General features: G+C 35.9%; 1 long non-coding RNA gene across 1 annotated transcript; it reads right to left on the reverse strand.

The window, feature by feature from the left end:
• Positions 1-314: 314 nt before the first annotated feature.
• On the reverse strand, positions 315-6,809 carry LOC121673405. The gene is made up of 2 exons (XR_006019205.1): positions 6,731-6,809; positions 315-915 (listed from the first exon to the last, which is right to left on the reverse strand). It is a non-coding gene; the product is annotated as an uncharacterized LOC121673405 (long non-coding RNA).
• Between the last annotated feature and the right edge of the window lie 2,394 nt (positions 6,810-9,203).

Genomic DNA, 9,203 nt, shown 5'->3' on the forward strand with positions numbered 1-9,203 from the left:
CAAATGGATACATCTTTCCTAAGACACTCTGTATGGTATCCATTCTTATCAACCTAATGTAAACAGAGATTTAGTTACCCACAGACACACCACATAGATCTTATCTAGCACAGAAATACCAAATTAGCACTGACTGATTCTTAGGTAGCTATCAGCTGGCTGGCAGCTGTGATTTTTCATATCCAGTACATCTGCTTGATACCATATGTCAGGGCTAGATCTAGGGATTTTGGCACCTTGGTCTGGTTGGACAAATCCTTTGACATGTTTTCTCCTCGATATGAGACCAAACAATGAATAGCTTCAATTGCATGTGCACTTAGCATTGTCTAGATCATTTATTTACTTTGAGCAGTTGTACAAATGGGACAATTCTGCAATCTGATAAAAAGAGGGAAGCTTTGATACATATCACACAATAATGATGTGTCAGAGAGTGGACACACAAGTATTGCTTTTTGAGCTGCTGTTACAAAGCTTAACCTCACTTACTATAAAGGAAAACTGGTAGCCTATGAAGGTTTTGCGGCCTGTTGAAAGAGATTCAAAATCCTAAGAACATAACAACCATACAGAATCTTAGATATCATGCAAATGGAGCCATAATAGCTCATGGTTGTCCTGACTTAGTGCAGCAAAGCAACAGAACAGATCAGTCATTTTAATTTTGTTTATATTATACACAAATCCATTCCAGCACCAAGAACGTTGCTGCTTTTCAGCTGCTTTTTTTTTTTCCAGCTGCTTTTTTCCCTCCATCTTTGCCAGCTCCAGAGTTTCTGAAGATGCACAGCAGCTCAGAGAAGGAACTGATCCATCTAAACTATTCTTGAGGAGGTGAGAGGGTAGCAGAAATGATTCTCATAGAAGACTCCTCTTGACAGATTTCATTATACGGTGGCTCACAGGCTAGGTCTGCAAATAGAGAGGAGATATGGACAGGCATTAATGACCAGCCATGGAGAAGGGCAGAACATTCCCTTTTGGAAGACTTCTACCTTCTTTCCACATTAAAAATACCAGGTAACCATAACCAAAATAATTTAAAGCAATAGTCTGCAGGGTATCTCTTTCTGAAGGACAGAAATAAAATTCATTTAAAACAAAAATAAAATGAGGTCCTATCTATACAAGTTTTTCATATGAGAGTCCACCTTCACTGGAAATGTTAAATGGTAATTCCATTAGACAATAGATTGAAAGCTGCTGATTTCTAGTGGATGGTCTCAGTTGTGGTGGAGTGCACATGCAACACAGCAGATTTTGTGTGTGAGACCAGTCAGCCTGACAGCACTGGTGGGGAGAGGAAGGGTCACAAATAATTCTTCCATGGGCTGAATTACAAGAGCCCAGTACCCCAACTCACTGTTGGGTGAGAACAGATACCTGAGAACAACCTGACTGTGAGCAGTTCCAGGCACAGGATACTGCTGGTGATCTGGGACTGGCCCTGCTGAGCAGTAGTTGACTGCTGCAGTCTGGTTTGGAGACATTCAGGAACAACAAAGCTACATAAAGTATCTGAATGTGGAGTGGGGATGGTGGGGGAGGTGGGGGTGCTTCTAATTTATTCTCCACCTGTGGAATCACCATCAAAATTCATCAAGTCCAAATAAATTCACTTATGTTTTTTGCATAATCCATTGCCTTGAGAACCATAAAACAACAAAGCAAGTATGAGCAGAGCTCCTGGCTCTGGGAGCATCACATTTTCTTTCCCTTAAGAATACCCACCTCAAGAAAGCTACATGCTAAAGGTTATAGATATTACCGCACACAATTCTTTCTCTTCCATGTTTCAAGGGGATGAAATGGCACACGGCTTTTATCTTTTTTAAATTATAGCTCTTTTTATTTATAAAGACTTCAGCTTGAAAAGCTGTTAAAAGTAATAAACCACATCTTTCTGAGAATACAATTCCATTATTTAATCATGCCCAGAGGCAGCAAAGACACTGGGAAATAATTGTCTTTTCGTCATTCAAGCATGAAACACCTAACATTGTTTGAAACCTAATTCTAACAAATGTTTAATATTCTAGTTTAGAAATCCCTTGACCATGGGCAAGTACAATCTCATTTCTTAGTCTTTTAAAACAGTTTGATGAAGTATCCCAGCAGGCATAAGTTGTGTTTTCTTCTCTAATTTTTTTCAGTCAGCAAGGTTTCACTTTTTACCACCATCTACCAGATCACAATTTCAAAAATATGTTAACATTTCCACAAGACATTCATTCATCTGATTTCTTCAATCTAAAAATTCCCCTTTAATTTTTGGGAAATCACATATGAAGAAAACAAAACACAGGGGACAGTAGATTCAGAGCTACTGTAGTTAAACTTGGGAAGACTGGATTTACTGCAATGGCATTGTTTTGACACAATCTGCCTTTCTTTGACAAATGCTAGTTTTTCTACTAGTTAGTAAATTAGTAGAGCCTTTTACCATATTTTTCCACACCGTGATCAAGAGACTTGTCATATATCACAAATCACAAGATTCTGGCACTTAGAAATAAACTAATTAGTTAATGTTAACATTGTAACTCATAACTAATAGGCCCAGTAAGTGAAGACACACACAAGGATGATGCTGTTACAGGACTGGATGTCTGTCTCATCCTGACTCCATAAGAACAGGAGAATAGAACATAAATACTAGATATCAAGGATTGATATTTACTTATGGCCCATAAGTAGTAGACTTAGATTCAAATTCAGACCTAAAGAGTACAGTTTCAGTCTTAGAATAAAAAAATAATCTTTTCTGTTAAACAGGGAATCTGGGCACAAAAAGATCAGAGTACAGACAGCAGTAGACTAGGAAGAGGAAGGTGGTATTGGGTGAAAAGGGGGAAAGGAAGATAATTCTTCAACATTTGATGTGATAGCAATGCATATATAGTGAATCTATCTTTCAATTAATCTTGATATGAAATAAAAAAAATTCTAATCCTTTGTCTTACAGTATTTTTCATATTGTTTCAAAAAATGAATACAAGTTTATCTTAAGCTTCAACAGCTGAAGACATTGATATTGCACTTTTTCTAATGATATCTGTACAAGCCTTGAAAAACAAATGAAATTACAAGTAAGTTCTATGCTTTCAACAGACCCTTTCCACAGGTAGTCCTACCTATAAGGTGCTTCAAGCACATCAATATAGATGCTATTAAGTAATACAGAGTTAAAAAATAAAACGTTTGCAATATGGGGTACATCCAGTGCTTTTTATAGACTCGGACTAAAGCGAAAGAATTTGAATGTGGACAGAAACCATAATGCGAATTGTAGTTTGTGAGTTACTCCTCTTTTTCAGAGCTTCAGTGAAGTAACTGGGCCATTTCATGTTGCAATTGAAAAGATCAGGGCCTAAAAAAGTGCAGGTGAAACAGGGAAACCAAAATGACTTTTAACTCCTGCAGATACATGCAGAATACCTAAATCAATCAAGAAAACAGGTTACTGACCTCAAAAAAGAAAATTAAATAAGCACATGCCAGAGAACAGAGAACAGCCAGTTATAACAGTGTGGTATTTAGACAAGAAGAATGCAGAAAAAAATCAGGAGACAACAATTTACAATCTAGACTGTAAAGGTAGGGTTAAAGGTTTATTTCAGGCAAGTGCCACCAAAAATAAATTGTTTCTGAGCCTCAGTCTAAAATGTAGTGCAGCATAGCACCTGAGCACAGGCCAGACCTCTCATCATAGATGGGTATTTCTAAAAGCAAACAGAGTCACCTAACAGCTTGTTAAAAGCATTACTAAATTTTTATAAACCAAGCAGAGCAAATGCAAGAGAGACACTTAACATTTTTGTAAGTTTGGGCATATTACTTTTCATTATATTCATTAAAAAGTGAAGCTATCTCCCTTTCCCAAATAGTACTGATTGGACCCTGGGGAATGAACCTCACTCTGAATGCCAAATTCCAATTATATTTGGAAATGTCTAAACAATTTATTTGTTTATTTCTTTATGGAACCTGTTCAGATTTACTTTGATTATGTGTGGGTTTTATCTATAAAATAATGTTATGTTTTTTAACAGAACAAAAAGATGTTATTATAAATATGCATTTTTCACTAAGATTATGCTGAATAACCTTAAAGACTATCAAGGTAGTACACAGCACATAGAACAACTGAATTCTCTGTCCTCTTGGTTTGCTATTTACCTTGCCAAATACGTAGTGAAAATGTAATAAAGGGGCTCGGTGAGTGGATTTTAAATGAACTGACAATTTGAACTTTGAATGATCACTGTTTTGTGACTATTTGGGGAACATGACTGCTGGAATTAAAGATGGATAAAGACAAAAACTATTCTTCTCTGACAAGTCATTCTTCTAAAGAAATTGAATTGTGTTTTTTTTCTCCTCAGCAGAGAAATGATACTTAATCCATCGAGATGTAAAAACTCTATAAAAGAGACTCTTTACAGGAGCACTTAGGTCACTAGGTTAAAGAAAGTGAATGGTATTCCTAATGGAAGATAAACGGTTGCCCTTTGGGGTTTTATCTGTCATACTAATCTCAAAAAGCATTTCATATAAAAGTAGAGTTAAAAAGACTGTTAAAGCAAGCTTCGCCATTGCAGTAAACTAATACCTGTGGCTTACTGCCTCTGCCCTACATATGTGAAATGTTTAAAATGTTGGCAGGAAGCTTTTTCCCACATTTGGCTAGGCATACTCAGTGAACCCAATGTGAGATAATCCAAAACAATTCAGGTTCAACAAAGGTTGGGAAAATATTATAGCGGACATAAAACTTTGATGGAAAGCTTCTTTGATCTTGAGATTATAAAATACACAATTTCTAATCTGACAAATTTTTAGCTGCAAAGCAGAATATCTAAACATTCCTCTTTTGTCATAACAGTTTAATCCCTTAAGAATGTGATTTAAACCATTGTGGGGCAAAGGTTACCACAAAATTTGTATGAAAGAGGAAACCTGCCTCAGACACCTAGATAGAAAAATGTGAAGACCATTAAATTATATAACAAAATACTATCTGCAGATTGGCACTGCCAGGTCACCTTCAGTTCAAGCTATGCCAAGTATCTGTTGTTCCAAACATACTTGTTCACTGAATGAATACTGAAGTACTCATGATTATTTTAAACTTTGGATTTTGTGTTTAAAATGACCCACTTTGCTACACATGAAAAATAGCATCAATACAATAAGAATTTAGGTATCAAGAGCTACAGAATGGGAGGTTTTGTTCTGGGGTTGTTTTTGCGGGGGGAGGACACTGAGCATTTCTGATGTATTTATTAATATCATAAAAGATATTTCTTCTTCCTACTAATCTTTCTTAGGCCTATAGACTATGAAAAATCTGCTGCTAACATAAAAAAAAAATTAAAATTAAAATCACCCTCATGAAGCATTTTCTACCTTTTAGGACAGCAATTCTTGTAAGGAAACATGATCAGCAAAAGCAAATACAAAATTGTTTTATCAATTATACACACAGCATGATTTAATATCACAAGTCATGTGTAAATCCATGCATTGGAGTTCATAAAATATGCTTTTCAGTGCTGATACACCACAAACCATTAATATGAGCTCAAAACCTAATAGAGCACTAGACAGCTTCTAATGGCTGTTAAATTCAGTTGGATCAGACTTTAAGATTTTTATTTAGGAAAAAAAAAACCCCAACAAAATTCCTATTTCTTTCCTCTCTGAAACTGAAAGCAAAGTTCGTCCTTTTTGTCTGAAAAGCCAACAAGTACAAATTTAATTCCATGGTGATTTGATTTCCATGGATATGCACATTAATGTTTGTCACTAATGTTTGCAGCTAAATATCTTTATCCAAACTCCATTCAGTTTTCAGCTTTTTTAACAAATTGTTCCCTACCCTATAATCATGCCTGATAAAGAGAAAAAGTCTGGGAGCAGAAGACAGGGTTTGAAATCATGACTAGAATGGGGTTTTTACAGTTATTATACAAACGAATATAAATAGTGATGATTAGCACATGGATTGTCAATTTAGAAAGCATAGCCCAGTACAATGTTGTACTGCAAAATGAGGAAAACATAGATCTTTGTGGTAGGGCTTTTTACAATAACTGAACTTTTGTTTATGCTTGGGCAGAAATCCTCCCATTCAGTGGAGAAAAAATAATGTTGATAAGACTGAATCTCCATAATCTCAAATTTAGAAGACATCATATCAGAAAGAGTAGATACACCAGTTCCTGAAATTGTGTTACTTCTTACGTTTCTTCTTACTACCTCAGTGATAAAAGTCTTTGTTTTTTCCTTGTCTTTCTCTTAATCACTCCAAAATCTTTGCAAAAATTAATTTTACCAAAAAAAACTCAGCAAAAGTCCAACATATACCCAACAAAACCCATACAAATTTTGGTCTGTCATTATGTTAAATCCAGTGAAAACCACCTAATAGGAGCAAAAGGAGAGTAAGCTGGGAAGACAGGCACCCTAATTGCACAAATCTCATTCCTTTTGGAAACAAGTATATATTTGATAAGAATAGCATTTAAAAAATAGCTGTGCACTTACTAATCCTTCTGGAATCACAGCTGATCTTCTCCACATGCCCTGTAACCACAAAATCAGGGTTCTGACCCATTGTAGAGGGGTAGGGTCATTGTTCCTCAAGCATAAAAGTTGAATTAAGGACATGGTATTCCTTGAGTTCCATAGAATTTGCAGGATGTGGCTCTGCCTGGCTCCTTACCTGCTCGGGCAGATATTACATGCAGGGATTATCAGGTATTTTCCCAATCTCTTCCCTAGAGCTTCTTCTGTTTCCTGGCAGTGTATAATTCAGACAATTAAACTTTATAAACTTCTGCATAAACCTAGGCTAATGTTATAACAGACACTATTCATTTCAGAGGGCAACACACTGACCATTAAGCCCTCTCTTTACCATCCTCTATGTTTCTGAAATGCTGTCTATATTTCCAGACTCCATGATGCTCTTGAGCAGAACAATTTTGGATGTACAGTTGTGTGCTGATATAGCACAGTAAGAAAGTCCCATAACATTAAAAAATTATTTTCAATGTGTTTCCTTCACCAAACATCATTACAGCTAAATGGAATTGACAGAACATATGATTTCTTAAAAAAATCAGAAAGAATTTTTGCACAGTATATCCATTACAACTGATTCATTTCAGCCATAAAAATTATTTACGGAGGTTTCATAAAATATTTACATAATTTTTTCATTAAATATGCTATTATTAATATCCATCTGAATCAAACAGTAGACACTGGGGAAAACCTGTGAGAGAGAAACAGGGAACTGGGAGAACACTCATGCTGAAACAAACTACATACACCCATGTGACTGACCCAGAAACAATTTAGCTGTTGCCAGTACAGCTGTCTTTGAAGTCAGCCAAACAACCATACTCTCCTGCCAAAACCAAAAACAACAAAAAAAAAGAAACCTTCATAGTTTGGCATCAGTGTTTTGCAATCATTTTGTCACAGTTTCAGAGCAGATATATTAATTTTTAATGTGATTCTTCTCTAATCTTCAGTTCTTATCTGTTTAACACTGGGTCTTGAACAGCCTTTCCTGACAGAAACTTCTTCTCTAGGTATTCTCCTCCAAACTTAACCTTTGCCATCTGCTATTTCCATTGTCCTTCCACTGATGTAGATGCATTTCTTTGTCCAACTTTTGTCTTTGCTCTAAGGACAGATCAGTAAAATAAAACCAAACCCCTTATATGCAAAATTCTGTCCTGTCTTCAGTCTCACACTCTTTTGAAAGATCCCTCAATGTCCCATCATTTTGCTTGTGTTTTCTTCATATCGTCAGATCAGTTTTGACTCAATCTCTGCTAAATATTCCAGAACAAGGTCACAAAATCTTCCTTCTTTCTCATCATGCCTTTTTACTATCAATTGCAGGTTATTTCCTTCACTTGAATCATATTCCTAAAGCACATAATAATATTTAATGACCACCTTCTTCCTCCATCTCAAATCTTTCCTGTCTGCTGATGTGGCGTGAAGCTATAAATCATCACTAGGATTTATCTTTACTTTTGTTTAATTACACTTGAAAGGTTTCTTTTTGTCTTAGTTTTCTTCCAGTTTTCCTATTGCTTTTATTTATAATTTTCCCAATTTTTTGTCTCACTTGAATATTGAATTTTGAACCCAGACTAGCTCATACTAGTCTGTGAAAATAAACTGCCATATTGTCTTTCTGACCAGTATCTGTGCAGTAATAGAAATAGTCTTCTCAAATGATAAGTTCTCTAGTAATTTCTCCTTTTCTGTCTTATTACAGTTTATTTTGCTCATCCATCCTCATCCATTCCAGCAGTTTTGTAACCTTGTCCTTATAGGGACAATCTCAGAAATTTTAGACTTCCTATTTTGGTAGAATTTCTTACACTATAACATTTTTGCTCCTTTTAATGGTCCAAAACATGACAGAACTGATGAAGCATCTCTGAAAGCCCTATGACTCCTCTGAGTATCAAAACTGGCACCTGAATGATTCCCTACATGTCCAGTCTGTTTGTTTTTTAGGTTCCCTCTGTAGTCCAGAGCAAGTGTTTAAAACAAGAATTGCCCTCCAGAGATGCACATTTCCTATTCATTGACCAGAAGGGAACCTACTAATTTCACTTCCAGAGAGGTGAAATTAGTGCAGTGCATCCTATCCTCAGCGACACATCCTTCTAGTCATGGGAACAGTGGGTATTACCTTCTTCTCTGTGTTTCCTGTATGCCTGAAACTGCCCCTGATTATTGCTATATTCATTTCATTTCAAATTTAAGATGGAAACTTTAACCTTTTGTCTGGCTCATGGCAAGCTTTTACTAGTGTGGAAAGATATGTGGTATCAGGATCAATGATGGAATATATCTTCCTGGATTTCCTCACTTCAAGTCTGTGTCAGAAACAGGAATGAACTCTAATACTTGCAACTTTACAGACTGAACAAAGATTAGATCCTCCTAGAAAAAGATCACCAAAAGAAAGTTGTTTGAGATAGATTAAACAAAGCAAAGTCTATTCACATTCCCCAGTTCACACTGGGTTGGCTGACAGGAAGCTCTAAGGAGACAGCATTGAATTATTCTTCTCCTTTCTTTTTTTTTTTCTTTTTAAATTTAAGATGGAATGTTAAATGAAGTCAACAACATTAGCCAGAGGTCAAGAAAGTCTGAATTTC

The sequence above is a fragment of the Corvus kubaryi genome, unplaced genomic scaffold, assembly GCF_017639235.1.
Source record: "Corvus kubaryi isolate FWS band 111438036 unplaced genomic scaffold, C.kubaryi_AGA036_p1.0 65382, whole genome shotgun sequence".
NCBI lineage: Eukaryota > Metazoa > Chordata > Aves > Passeriformes > Corvidae > Corvus > Corvus kubaryi.